At 52.7% G+C, this 15,000-nt stretch overlaps 1 protein-coding gene across 1 annotated transcript in view; it reads left to right on the top strand.

Annotated features, from left to right (window-relative positions):
* The window catches only part of LOC129856014 (CUB and sushi domain-containing protein 3-like), a 749,171-nt gene that overhangs the window by 442,892 nt on the left and 291,279 nt on the right, over positions 1-15,000 (top strand). The gene's annotated exons all lie outside the window — the stretch shown is intronic.

Genomic DNA, 15,000 nt, shown 5'->3' with positions numbered 1-15,000 from the left:
ACTTTATTTGAATCCACCAATCAAATTGACAGAAAAAGGATCCAAACTTTTCAAAGGAGCCTGTTTGCACGGCACTCAAGGGTCCAGAAAGCACCTCCCTCTCCGAACAGCCAGGCTGCCCACGACAGCTGAAACGGAGCAGTACCTAGCCAATTGCTTTGCCCTACTTTTTATCAGGCCCTCAATCTGGACTCCACGCACTGCACGCAGGTGTACGTGGCCAAGACTGCCAAATATCAGAGCCAACAGCTTGCACCTCCATCCGAGGCTGCCAAATATCAGCGCCAAACAGCTTGCACCTCCACCCGAGGCTGTCCCAGCGAGCCACGAGGGTACTGGTATTTAAGCAGCTTCTCTGCAAAGGCCTGCTCCATGTAGCCGTCCAATGATCAGCCCCACTTCCAAAATGAGCACCTCCCCCGATAACAACATGATCAGCCCCACTTCCACAATGAGCACCTCCCCCCACAACAACATGATCAGCCCCCACTTTCACAATGAGCACCTCCCCCCCATAACAACATGATCAGCCCCACTTCCACAATGAGCACCTCCCCCCATAACAACATGATCAGCCCCACTTCCACAATGAGCACCTCCCCCTGCCCCTCCCCCCATAACAACAAGATCAGCCTCACTTCCATAATGAGCACCTCTCCCCATAACAACATGATCAGCCCCACTTCCACAATGAGCACCTCCCCCCATAACAACATGATCAGCCCCACTTCCACAATGAGCACCTCCCCCTGCCCCTCCCCCCATAACAACATGATCAGCCCCACTTCCACAGTGAGCACCTCCCCCCATAACAACATGATCAGCCCCCACTTCCATAATGAGCACCTCCCCCCATAACAACATGATCAGCCCCACTTCCATAATGAGCACCTCCCCCCATAACAACATGATCAGCCCCACTTCCACAATGAGCACATCCCCCCCATAACAACATGATCAGCCCCACTTCTACAATGAGCACCCCCCCCCCATAACAACATGATCAGCCCCACTTCCACAATGAGCACCTCCCCCCATAACAACATGATCAGCCCCACTTCTACAATGAGCACCTCCCCCCATAACAACATGATCAGCCCCACTTCCACAATGAGCACCTCCCCCCCATAACAACATGATCAGCCCCCACTTCCACAATGAGCACCTCCCCCCACAACAACATGATCAGCCCCACTTCCACAATGAGCACCTCCCCCCACAACAACATGATCAGCCCCACTTCCACAATGAGCACCCCCCCCCCATAACAACATGATCAGCCCCCACTTCCACAATGAGCACCTCCCCCCCATAACAACATGATCAGCCCCCACTTCCACAATGAGCACCTCCCCCCACAACAACATGATCAGCCCCACTTCCACAATGAGCACCCCCCCCCCCCCATAACAACATGATCAGCCCCACTTCTACAATGAGCACCTCCCCCCAACAACAACAATACCTGGTGTATTTGACACACAGGAAAACGCATCATCATCAACATCAAACCAGCTTCCTCTGACAAAAGAATGTTTCTGCGTGTGTGTTGTTGGTGAGACGGCATCTCTCACCTCGCTGGCTATCAGGTCAACAAGGCCAGAACAGCAGGCCAGAATCAGAGCAGCAGGCCAGACTCTGAACAACAGACCAGAATCAGAGCAGCAGGCCAGAATCAGAGCAGCAGGCCAGAATCTGAACAGCAGGCCAGAATCAGAACAGCAGGCCAGAATCTGAATCAGCAGGCCAGAATCAGAGCAGCAGGCCAGAATCTGAACAGCAGGCCAGAATCAGAGCAGCAGGCCAGAATCTGAATCAGCAGGCCAGAATCAGAGCAGCAGGCCAGAATCTGAACAGCAGGCCAGAATCAGAACAGCAGGCCAGAATCAGAGCAGCAGGCCAGAATCAGAACAGCAGGCCAGAATCTGAACAGCAGACCAGAATCAGAACAGCAGGCCAGAATCAGAACAGCAGACCAGAATCAGAACAGCAGACCAGAATCAGAACAGCAGGCCAGAATCAGAACAGCAGGCCAGAATCAGAACAGCAGGCCAGAATCTGAACAGCAGGCCAGAATCAGAACAGCAGGCCAGAATCTGAACAGCAGGCCAGAATCAGAACAGCGGACCAGAATCAGAACAGCAGGACAGAATCAGAACAGCAGGCCAGAACAGCAGGCCAGAATCAGAACAGCAGGCCAGAATCAGAACAGCAGGCCAGAATCAGAACAGCAGGCCAGAATACGAGCAGCAGGACAGAATCTGAACAGCAGACCAGAATCAGAACAGCAGGCCAGAATCAGAACAGCAGGCCAGAATCAGAACAGCAGGCCAGAATCAGAACAGCAGGCCAGAATCAGAGCAGCAGGCCAGAATCAGAGCAGCAGGCCAGAATCAGAGCAGCAGGACAGAATCTGAACAGCAGGCCAGAATCAGAACAGCAGGCCAGAATCAGAACAGCAGGCCAGAATCAGAGCAGCAGGACAGAATCTGAACAGCAGGCCAGAATCTGAACAGCAGGCCAGAATCTGAACAGCAGGCCAGAATCTGAACAGCAGGCCAGAATCTGAACAGCAGGACAGAATCTGAACAGCAGGCCAGAATCTGAACAGCAGGCCAGAATCAGAACAGCAGGCCAGAATCAGAACAGCAGGCCAGAATCAGAACAGCAGGCCAGAATACGAGCAGCAGGACAGAATCTGAACAGCAGACCAGAATCAGAACAGCAGGCCAGAATCAGAACAGCAGGCCAGAATCAGAACAGCAGGCCAGAATCAGAACAGCAGACCAGAATCAGAACAGCAGGCCAGAATCAGAGCAGCAGGCCAGAATCTGAACAGCAGGCCAGAATCTGAACAGCAGGCCAGAATCTGAACAGCAGGCCAGAATCTGAACAGCAGACCAGAACAGCAGACCAGAATCAGAGCAGCAGGCCAGAATCAGAGCAGCAGGCCAGAATCAGAGCAGCAGGCCAGAATCAGAGCAGCAGGACAGAATCTGAACAGCAGGCCAGAATCAGAACAGCAGGCCAGAATCAGAACAGCAGGCCAGAATCAGAGCAGCAGGACAGAATCTGAACAGCAGGCCAGAATCTGAACAGCAGGCCAGAATCTGAACAGCAGGCCAGAATCTGAACAGCAGGCCAGAATCTGAACAGCAGGACAGAATCTGAACAGCAGGCCAGAATCTGAACAGCAGGCCAGAATCAGAACAGCAGGCCAGAATCTGAACAGCAGGCCAGAATCTGAACAGCAGGCCAGAATCTGAACAGCAGGCCAGAATCTGAACAGCAGGCCAGAATCAGAGCAGCAGGACAGAATCTGAACAGCAGGCCAGAATCAGAACAGCAGGCCAGAATCAGAACAGCAGGCCAGAATCAGAGCAGCAGGACAGAATCTGAACAGCAGGCCAGAATCTGAACAGCAGGCCAGAATCTGAACAGCAGGCCAGAATCTGAACAGCAGGACAGAATCTGAACAGCAGGCCAGAATCAGAGCAGCAGGACAGAATCTAAACAGCAGGACAGAATCTGAACAGCAGGCCAGAATCTGAACAGCAGGCCAGAATCTGAACAGCAGGCCAGAATCTGAACAGCAGGCCAGAATCTGAACAGCAGGACAGAATCTGAACAGCAGGCCAGAATCTGAACAGCAGGCCAGAATCAGAACAGCAGGCCAGAATCAGAACAGCAGGCCAGAATCAGAACAGCAGGCCAGAATACGAGCAGCAGGACAGAATCTGAACAGCAGACCAGAATCAGAACAGCAGGCCAGAATCAGAACAGCAGGCCAGAATCAGAACAGCAGGCCAGAATCAGAACAGCAGACCAGAATCAGAACAGCAGGCCAGAATCAGAGCAGCAGGCCAGAATCTGAACAGCAGGCCAGAATCTGAACAGCAGGCCAGAATCTGAACAGCAGGCCAGAATCTGAACAGCAGACCAGAACAGCAGACCAGAATCAGAACAGCAGACCAGAATCAGAACTGCAGGCCAGAATCAGAACAGCAGGCCAGAATCAGAGCAGCAGGCCAGAATCAGAGCAGCAGGCCAGAATCAGAGCAGCAGGACAGAATCTGAACAGCAGGCCAGAATCAGAACAGCAGGCCAGAATCAGAACAGCAGGCCAGAATCAGAGCAGCAGGACAGAATCTGAACAGCAGGCCAGAATCTGAACAGCAGGCCAGAATCTGAACAGCAGGCCAGAATCTGAACAGCAGGCCAGAATCAGAACAGCAGGCCAGAATCTGAACAGCAGGCCAGAATCTGAACAGCAGGCCAGAATCTGAACAGCAGGCCAGAATCTGAACAGCAGGCCAGAATGTGAACAGCAGACCAGAACAGCAGGCCAGAATCTGAACAGCAGGCCAGAATCAGAACAGCAGACCAGAACAGCAGGCCAAAATCTGAACAGCAGGCCAGAATCAGAACAGCAGGCCAGAATCTGAACAGCAGGCCAGAATCAGAACAGCAGGCCAGAATCAGAACAGCAGGCCAGAATCTGAACAGTAGACCAGAACAGCAGGCCAAAATCTGAACAGCAGGCCAGAATCTGAACAGCAGGCCAGAATCAGAACAGCAGGCCAGAATCTGAACAGCAGACCAGAACAGCAGGCCAAAATCTGAACAGCAGGCCAGAATCTGAACAGCAGGCCAGAATCTGAACAGCAGGCCAGAATCTGAACAGCAGGCCAGAATCAGAACAGCAGGCCAGAATCAGAACAGCAGGCCAGACTCAGAACAGCAGGCCAGAATCAGAACAGCAGACCAGAATCAGAACAGCAGGCCAGAATCAGAGCAGCAGGCCAGAATCTGAACAGCAGGCCAGAATCTGAACAGCAGGCCAGAATCTGAACAGCAGGCCAGAATCTGAACAGCAGACCAGAACAGCAGACCAGAATCAGAACAGCAGACCAGAATCAGAACTGCAGGCCAGAATCAGAACAGCAGGCCAGAATCAGAGCAGCAGGCCAGAATCAGAGCAGCAGGCCAGAATCAGAGCAGCAGGACAGAATCTGAACAGCAGGCCAGAATCAGAACAGCAGGCCAGAATCAGAGCAGCAGGACAGAATCTGAACAGCAGGCCAGAATCTGAACAGCAGGCCAGAATCTGAACAGCAGGCCAGAATCTGAACAGCAGGCCAGAATCTGAACAGCAGGCCAGAATCAGAACAGCAGGCCAGAATCTGAACAGCAGGCCAGAATCTGAACAGCAGGCCAGAATCTGAACAGCAGGCCAGAATGTGAACAGCAGACCAGAACAGCAGGCCAGAATCTGAACAGCAGGCCAGAATCAGAACAGCAGACCAGAACAGCAGGCCAAAATCTGAACAGCAGGCCAGAATCAGAACAGCAGGCCAGAATCTGAACAGCAGGCCAGAATCAGAACAGCAGGCCAGAATCAGAACAGCAGGCCAGAATCTGAACAGTAGACCAGAACAGCAGGCCAAAATCTGAACAGCAGGCCAGAATCTGAACAGCAGGCCAGAATCAGAACAGCAGGCCAGAATCTGAACAGCAGACCAGAACAGCAGGCCAAAATCTGAACAGCAGGCCAGAATCTGAACAGCAGGCCAGAATCTGAACAGCAGGCCAGAATCTGAACAGCAGGCCAGAATCAGAACAGCAGGCCAGAATCAGAACAGCAGACCAGAATCTGAACAGCAGGCCAGAATCAGAACAGCAGGCCAGAATCTGAACAGCAGGCCAGAATCTGAACAGAGACCAGAATCAGAACAGCAGGACAGAATCAGAACAGCAGCCGTTCACAGCATGGGCAAACGGACTCCATTACATTTGACTCATATAGAGTACAACATGAGTCATGGTTGGCAGGGAAACAGAGTGCTACGTTACATTTGGTCGGTACAACTTGCAGCCTTTTGCCTTAACAGTCAAGGTGAGAATGTCCTGGTCTAATGGCAGCATTATGGTACATGGAATGAGTGGTCAACACAGTCCAGAGCAGTGAGTATCCCTGGCAGCCTCAGCCCACAGAGGGGTCAGTAGCTGGGAGACGGAGTGGTCAGTAGCTGGGAGACGGAGCGGTCTGTAGCTGGGAGACAGTGGTCAGTAGCTGGGAGTCGGAGTGGTCAGTAGCTGGGAGACAGAGTGGTCAGTAGCTGGGAGACAGTGGTCAGTAGCTGGGAGACGGAGTGGTCAGTAGCTGGGAGACAGAGTGGTCAGTAGCTAGGAGACGGATTGGTCAGTAGCTGGGAGACGGAGTGGTCAGTAGCTGGGAGACGGATTGGTCAGTAGCTGGGAGACGGAGCGGTCTGTAGCTGGGAGACGGAGTGGTAAGTAGCTAGGAGACGGATTGGTCAGTAGCTGGGAGACAGTGGTCAGTCGCTGGGAGACGGAGTGGTCAGTAGCTGGGAGACGGATTGGTCAGTAGCTGGGAGACAGTGGTCAGTAGCTGGGAGACGGAGGGTCAGTAGCTGGGAGACGGAGTGGTCAGTAGCTGGGAGACGGAGTGGTCAGTAGCTGGTAGACAGAGTGGTCAGTAGCTGGGAGACAGAGTGGTCAGTAGCTGGGAGACAGAGTGGTCAGTAGCTGGGAGACGGAGGGTCAGTAGCTGGGAGACGGAGTGGTCAGTAGCTGGGAGACGGATTGGTCAGTAGCTGGGAGACGGATTGGTCAGTAGCTGGGAGACGGATTGGTCAGTAGCTGGGAGACGGATTGGTCAGTAGCTGGGAGACGGAGTGGTCAGTAGCTAGGAGACGGAGGGTCAGTAGCTGGGAGACAGAGTGGTCAGTAGCTAGGAGACGGAGTGGTCAGTAGCTGGGAGACGGAGTGGTCAGTAGCTGGGAGACGGAGTGGTCACTAGCTAGGAGATGGAGTGGTCAGTAGCTGGGAGACGGAGTGGTCAGTAGCTAGGAGACAGTGGTCAGTAGCTGGGAGACGGAGTGGTCTGTAGCTAGGAGACAGAGTGGTCAGTAGCTGGGAGACGGAGTGGTCAGTAGCTGGGAGACTAAGTGGTCAGTAGCTGGGAGACGGAGTGGTCAGTAGCTAGGAGACGGAGTGGTCAGTAGCTGGGAGACGGAGTGGTCAGTAGCTAGGAGACAGAGTGGTCAGTAGCTAGGATACAGAGATGTCAGTAGCTGGAAGACAGCGAGGTCAGTAGCTGGGAGATTCAGTAGCTGGGAGACGGAGTGGTCAGTAGCTGGGAGACGGAGTGGTCAGTAGCTGGTAGACAGAGTGGTCAGTAGCTGGGAGACAGAGTGGTCAGTAGCTGGGAGACAGAGTGGTCAGTAGCTGGGAGACGGAGGGTCAGTAGCTAGGAGACGGATTGGTCAGTAGCTGGGAGACGGAGTGGTCAGTAGCTGGGAGACGGATTGGTCAGTAGCTGGGAGACGGATTGGTCAGTAGCTGGGAGACGGATTGGTCAGTAGCTGGGAGACGGAGTGGTCAGTAGCTAGGAGACGGAGGGTCAGTAGCTGGGAGACAGAGTGGTCAGTAGCTAGGAGACGGAGTGGTCAGTAGCTGGGAGACGGAGTGGTCAGTAGCTGGGAGACGGAGTGGTCACTAGCTAGGAGATGGAGTGGTCAGTAGCTGGGAGACGGAGTGGTCAGTAGCTAGGAGACAGTGGTCAGTAGCTGGGAGACGGAGTGGTCTGTAGCTAGGAGACAGAGTGGTCAGTAGCTGGGAGACGGAGTGGTCAGTAGCTGGGAGACTAAGTGGTCAGTAGCTGGGAGACGGAGTGGTCAGTAGCTAGGAGACGGAGTGGTCAGTAGCTGGGAGACGGAGTGGTCAGTAGCTAGGAGACAGAGTGGTCAGTAGCTAGGATACAGAGATGTCAGTAGCTGGAAGACAGCGAGGTCAGTAGCTGGGAGATTCAGTAGCTGGGAGACGGAGTGGTCAGTAGCTGGGAGACGGAGTGGTCAGTAGCTGGGAGACAGAGTGGTCAGTAGCTGGGAGACAGTGGTCAGTAGCTGGGAGACGGAGTGGTCAGTAGCTGGGAGACAGAGTGGTCAGTAGCTAGGAGACGGATTGGTCAGTAGCTGGGAGACGGAGTGGTCAGTAGCTGGGAGACGGATTGGTCAGTAGCTGGGAGACGGAGCGGTCTGTAGCTGGGAGACGGAGTGGTCAGTAGCTAGGATACGGATTGGTCAGTAGCTGGGAGACAGTGGTCAGCAGCTGGGAGACGGAGTGGTCAGTAGCTGGGAGACGGATTGGTCAGTAGCTGGGAGACAGTGGTCAGTAGCTGGGAGACGGAGGGTCAGTAGCTGGGAGACGGAGTGGTCAGTAGCTGGGAGACGGAGTGGTCAGTAGCTGGGAGACAGAGTGGCCAGTAGCTGGGAGACAGAGTGGTCAGTAGCTGGGAGACAGAGTGGTCAGTAGCTGGGAGACGGAGGGTCAGTAGCTGGGAGACGGAGTGGTCAGTAGCTGGGAGACGGATTGGTCAGTAGCTGGGAGACGGATTGGTCAGTAGCTGGGAGACGGATTGGTCAGTAGCTGGGAGACGGAGTGGTCAGTAGCTAGGAGACGGAGTGGTCAGTAGCTGGGAGACGGAGTGGTCAGTAGCTGGGAGACGGAGTGGTCACTAGCTAGGAGACGGAGTGGTCAGTAGCTGGGAGACGGAGTGGTCAGTAGCTAGGAGACAGAGTGGTCAGTAGCTGGGAGACGGAGTGGTCAGTAGCTGGGAGACAGAGTGGTCAGTAGCTGGGAGACGGAGTTGTCAGTAGCTAGGAGACGGAGTGGTCAGTAGATGGGAGACGGAGTGGTCAGTAGCTAGGAGACAGAGTGGTCAGTAGCTAGGATACAGAGATGTCAGTAGCTGGAAGACAGCGAGGTCAGTAGCTGGGAGATTCTGTAGCTGGGAGACGGAGTGGTCAGTAGCTGGGAGACGGAGTGGTCAGTAGCTGGGAGACGGAGTGGTCAGTAGCTGGGAGACGGAGTGGTCAGTAGCTGGGAGACGGAGTGGTCAGTAGCTGGGAGACAGAGTGGTCAGTAGCTGGGAGACGGAGTGGTCAGTAGCTGGTAGACGGAGTGGTCAGTAGCTAGGAGACAGTGGTCAGTAGCTAGGAGACGGAGTGGTCAGTAGCTAGGAGACAGTGGTCAGTAGCTGGGAGACGGAGTGGTCAGTAGCTAGGAGACAGTGGTCAGTAGCTAGGAGACGGAGTGGTCAGTAGCTAGGAGACGGAGTGGTCAGTAGCTGGGAGACGGAGTGGTCAGTAGCTGGGAGACAGAGTGGTCAGTAGCTGGGAGACGGAGGGTCAGTAGCTGGGAGACAGAGTGGTCAGTAGCTAGGAGACAGTGGTCAGTAGCTGGGAGACAGTGGTCAGTAGCTGGGAGACGGAGTGGTCTGTAGCTGGGATACGGAGTGGTCAGTAGCTGGGAGACGGAGTGGTCAGTAGCTGGGAGACGGAGTGGTCAGTAGCTAGCAGACAGTGGTCAGTAGCTGGGAGACGGAGTGGTCAGTAGCTGGGAGACGGAGTGGTCAGTAGCTGGGAGACGGAGTGGTCTGTAGCTAGGATACGGAGTGGTCATTAGCTGGGAGACGGATTGGTCAGTAGCTGGGAGACGGAGCGGTCTGTAGCTGGGAGACGGAATGGTCAGTAGCTAGGAGACGGATTGGTCAGTAGCTGGGAGACAGTGGTCAGTAGCTGGGAGACGGAGTGGTCAGTAGCTGGGAGACGGATTGGTCAGTAGCTGGGAGACAGTGGTCAGTAGCTGGGAGACGGAGGGTCAGTAGCTGGGAGACGGAGTGGTCAGTAGCTAGGAGACAGTGGTCAGTAGCTAGGAGACGGAGTGGTCAGTAGCTAGGAGACAGTGGTCAGTAGCTGGGAGACGGAGTGGTCAGTAGCTAGGAGACAGTGGTCAGTAGCTAGGAGACGGAGTGGTCAGTAGCTAGGAGACGGAGTGGTCAGTATCTTGGAGACGGAGTGGTCAGTAGCTGGGAGACGGAGGGTCAGTAGCTGGGAGACAGAGTGGTCAGTAGCTAGGAGACAGTGGTCAGTAGCTGGGAGACAGTGGTCAGTAGCTGGGAGACGGAGTGGTCTGTAGCTAGGATACGGAGTGGTCAGTAGCTGGGAGACGGAGTGGTCAGTTGCTGGGAGACGGAGTGGTCAGTAGCTAGGAGACAGTGGTCAGTAGCTGGGAGACGGAGTGGTCAGTAGCTGGGAGACGGAGTGGTCAGTAGCTGGGAGACGGAGTGGTCTGTAGCTAGGATACGGAGTGGTCAGTAGCTGGGAGACGGAGTGGTCAGTAGCTAGGAGACGGAGTGGTCAGTAGCTAGGAGACGGAGTGGTCAGTAGCTGGGAGACGGAGTGGTCAGTAGCTAGGAGACGGAGTGGTCAGTAGCTGGGAGACGGAGTGGTCAGTAGCTAGGAGACAGAGTGGTCAGTAGCTAGGATACAGAGATGTCAGTAGCTGGAAGACAGCGAGGTCAGTAGCTGGGAGATTCTGTAGCTGGGAGACGGAGTGGTCAGTAGCTGGGAGACGGAGTGGTCAGTAGCTGGGAGACGGAGTGGTCAGTAGCTGGGATACAGAGTGGTCAGTAGCTGGGAGACGGAGTGGTCAGTAGCTGGGAGACAGAGTGGTCAGTAGCTGGGAGACGGAGTGGTCAGTAGCTAGGAGACAGTGGTCAGTAGCTAGGAGACGGAGTGGTCAGTAGCTAGGAGACAGTGGTCAGTAGCTGGGAGACGGAGTGGTCAGTAGCTAGGAGACAGTGGTCAGTAGCTAGGAGACGGAGTGGTCAGTAGCTAGGAGACGGAGTGGTCAGTAGCTGGGAGACGGAGTGGTCAGTAGCTGGGAGACAGAGTGGTCAGTAGCTGGGAGACGGAGGGTCAGTAGCTGGGAGACAGAGTGGTCAGTAGCTAGGAGACAGTGGTCAGTAGCTGGGAGACAGTGGTCAGTAGCTGGGAGACGGAGTGGTCTGTAGCTAGGATACGGAGTGGTCAGTAGCTGGGAGACGGAGTGGTCAGTAGCTGGGAGACGGAGTGGTCAGTAGCTAGGAGACAGTGGTCAGTAGCTGGGAGACGGAGTGGTCAGTAGCTGGGAGACGGAGTGGTCTGTAGCTAGGATACGGAGTGGTCAGTAGCTGGGAGACGGATTGGTCAGTAGCTGGGAGACGGAGCGGTCTGTAGCTGGGAGACAGAGCGGTCAGTAGCTAGGAGACGGATTGGTCAGTAGCTGGGAGACAGTGGTCAGTAGCTGGGAGACGGAGGGTCAGTAGCTGGGAGACGGAGTGGTCAGTAGCTAGGAGACAGTGGTCAGTAGCTAGGATACGGAGTGGTCAGTAGCTAGGAGACGGAGTGGTCAGTAGCTAGGAGACAGTGGTCAGTAGCTAGGAGACGGAGTGGTCAGTAGCTAGGAGACGGAGTGGTCAGTAGCTGGGAGACGGAGTGGTCAGTAGCTGGGAGACGGAGGGTCAGTAGCTGGGAGACAGAGTGGTCAGTAGCTAGGAGACAGTGGTCAGTAGCTGGGAGACAGTGGTCAGTAGCTGGGAGACGGAGTGGTCTGTAGCTAGGATACGGAGTGGTCAGTAGCTGGGAGACGGAGTGGTCAGTAGCTGGGAGACGGAGTGGTCAGTAGCTAGGAGACAGTGGTCAGTAGCTGGGAGACGGAGTGGTCAGTAGCTGGGAGACGGAGTGGTCAGTAGCTGGGAGACGGAGTGGTCTGTAGCTAGGATACGGAGTGGTCAGTAGCTGGGAGACGGAGTGGTCAGTAGCTAGGAGACGGAGTGGTCAGTAGCTAGGAGACGGAGTGGTCAGTAGCTGGGAGACGGAGTGGTCAGTAGCTGGCAGACGGCACGCACGCACGCACGCACGCACGCACGCACGCACGCACGCACGCACGCACGCAAACACACACACTGAGTGGGACAGAGCCAATCCCAGCTGTCAAGGTGAGGGAGTTGACGATCAATCGATTATCAATTTGTACTCTACAGTAACTGTAACTGATCAATACTTAGTTGTTTAAACTGAAGAGGACATTTGTCTGAATATACAGTCCTGATGAAGGTTTATTGTGGTGTGTGTTTGTGTGTGTGTGTGTGTGTGTGTGTGTGTGTGTGTGTGTGTGTGTGTGTGTGTGTTTGTGTGTGTGTATGTGTGTGTGCGCGTGCGTGACTGTTGTTTGTCAGTTCTATTGACTAACCTGTCTGTTGATTTGAAGTGATACGAATAGTCCCAGAATGCACTGTAACCACAACAACACAAAACACAACACCTTGGGCCCTGGTCTAAAGTAGTGCACTATATAGGGAATATGGTCCTGGTCTAAAGTAGTGCACTACATAGGGAATAGGGCCCTGGTCTAAAGTAGTGCTCTATATAGGGAATAGTGTCCTGGTCTAAAGTAGTGCACTACATAGGGAATAGGGCCCTGGTCTAAAATAGTGCACTATATAGGGAATAGGGCCCTGGTCTAAAGTAGTGCACTACATAGGGAATAGGGTCCTGGTCTAAAGTAGTGCACTACATAGGGAATAGGGCCCTGGTCTAAAGTAGTGCTCTATATAGGGAATAGGGCCCTGGTCTAAAGTAGTGCACTATATAGGGAATAGGGCCCTGGTCTAAAGTAGTGCACTATTTAGGGAATAGGGCCCTGGTCTAAAGTAGTGCACTACATAGGGAATAGGGCCCTGGTCTAAAGTAGTGCACTACATAGGGAATAGGGCCCTGGTCTAAAGTAGTGCTCTACATAGGGAATAGGGCCCTGGTCTAAAGTAGTGCTCTACATAGGGAATAGGGCCCTGGTCTAAAGTAGTGCTCTATATAGGGAATAGGGCCCTGGTCTAAAGTAGTGCACTATATAGGGAATAGGGCCCTGGTCTAAAGTAGTGCACTATATAGGGAATAGGGCCATGGGGTAAAGTAGTGCACTATATATAGGGAATAGGGCCATGGGGTAAAGTAGTGCACTATATATAGGGAATAGGGCCCTGGTCTAAAGTAGTGCACTATATAGGGAATAGGGCCCTGGTCTAAAGTAGTGCACTATATAGGGAATAGGGCCCTGGTCTAAAGTAGTGCACTATATAGGGACTAGGGCCCTGGTCTAAAGTAGTGCACTATATAGGGAATAGGGCCCTGGTCTAAAGTAGTGCACTACATAGGGAATAGGGTGTCATTTGGGACTCCACCCTTGACTCAATGTTATCCGGGGCGGCGACAGAGATGGCCGCCTCGCTTCGCGTTCTCAGGAAACGGTGCGAAATTGGTAGATGACTTGTTAGATATTACTGCACGGTCGGAACTAGAAGCACAAGCATTTCTCTACACTCGCATTAACATCTGCTAACCATGTGTATGTACCATACCATACCACTCACAACATGCTGTATTTACCATACCATACCACTCACAACATGTGTATTTACCATACCACTCACAACATGCTGTATGTACCATACCATACCACTCACAACATGTGTATTTACCATACCACTCACAACATGTGTATTTACCATACCACTCACAACATCGGTATTTACCATCACATACCACTCACAACATGTGTATTTACCATACCACTCACAACATCGGTATTTACCATCACATACCACTCACAACATGTGTATTTACCATACCACTCACAACATCGGTATTTACCATCACATACCACTCACAACATGTGTATGTGACCATTACAGTTTGATTTGATTTAGTCTTGGCATGGTTCTCCTGTCTACAGCCTTCACATACTGTATGTCTCAATACATGGTTCTCCAGTCTACAGCCTTCACATACTGTATGTCTCACTATATGGTTCTCCAGTCTACAGCCTTCACATACTGTATGTCTCAATACATGGTTCTCCAGTCTACAGCCTTCACATACTGTATGTCTCAGTACATGGTTCTCCTGTCTACAGCCTTCACATACTGTATGTCTCCTGTCTACAGCCTTCACATACTGTATGTCTCCAGTCTACAGCCTTCACATACTGTATGTCTCCAGTCTACAGCCTTCACATACTGTATGTCTCACTACATGGTTCTCCAGTCTACAGCCTTCACATACTGTATGTCTCAATACATGGTTCTCCAGTCTACAGCCTTCACATACTGTATGTCTCCCTATATGGTTCTCCAGTCTACAGCCTTCACATACTGTATGTCTCACTACATGGATCTCCAGTCTACAGCCTTCACATACTGTATGTCTCACTACATGGATCTCCAGTCTACAGCCTTCACATACTGTATGTCTCATTACATGGTTCTCCTGTCTACAGCCTTCACATACTGTATGTCTCACTACATGGTTCTCCAGTCTACAGCCTTCACATACTGTATGTCTCAGTACATGGTTCTCCTGTCTACAGCCTTCACATACTGTATGTCTCCTGTCTACAGCCTTCACATACTGTATGTCTCCAGTCTACAGCCTTCACATACTGTATGTCTCCAGTCTACAGCCTTCACATACTGTATGTCTCCAGTCTACAGCCTTCACATACTGTATGTCTCCAGTCTACAGCCTTCACATACTGTATGTCTCCAGTCTACAGCCTTCACATACTGTATGTCTCACTACATGGTTCTCCAGTCTACAGCCTTCACATACTGTATGTCTCAATACATGGTTCTCCAGTCTACAGCCTTCACATACTGTATGTCTCCCTATATGGTTCTCCAGTCTACAGCCTTCACATACTGTATGTCTCAATACATGGTTCTCCAGTCTACAGCCTTCACATACTGTATGTCTCACTATATGGTTCTCCAGTCTACAGCCTTCACATACTGTATGTCTCATGACATGGTTCTCCTGTCTACCTCCTTCACATACTGTATGTCTCATGACATGGTTCTCCAGGCTACAGCCTTCACATACTGTATGTCTCATGACATGGTTCTCCAGTCTACAGCCTTCACATACTGTATGTCTCCAGTCTACAGCCTTCACATACTGTATGTCTCCAGTCTACAGCCTTCACATACTGTATGTCTCACTACATGGTTCTACTGTCTACAGCCTTCACATACTGTATGTCTCCAGTCTACAGCCTTCACATACTGTATGTCTCACTATATGGTTCTCCAGTTTACAG

The sequence above is a fragment of the Salvelinus fontinalis genome, chromosome 5 (genome assembly GCF_029448725.1).
Source record: "Salvelinus fontinalis isolate EN_2023a chromosome 5, ASM2944872v1, whole genome shotgun sequence".
NCBI lineage: Eukaryota > Metazoa > Chordata > Actinopteri > Salmoniformes > Salmonidae > Salvelinus > Salvelinus fontinalis.
The sequence above is the reverse complement of the archived record's forward strand: the minus strand, read 5'-3'. Positions and strand labels throughout refer to the sequence as shown.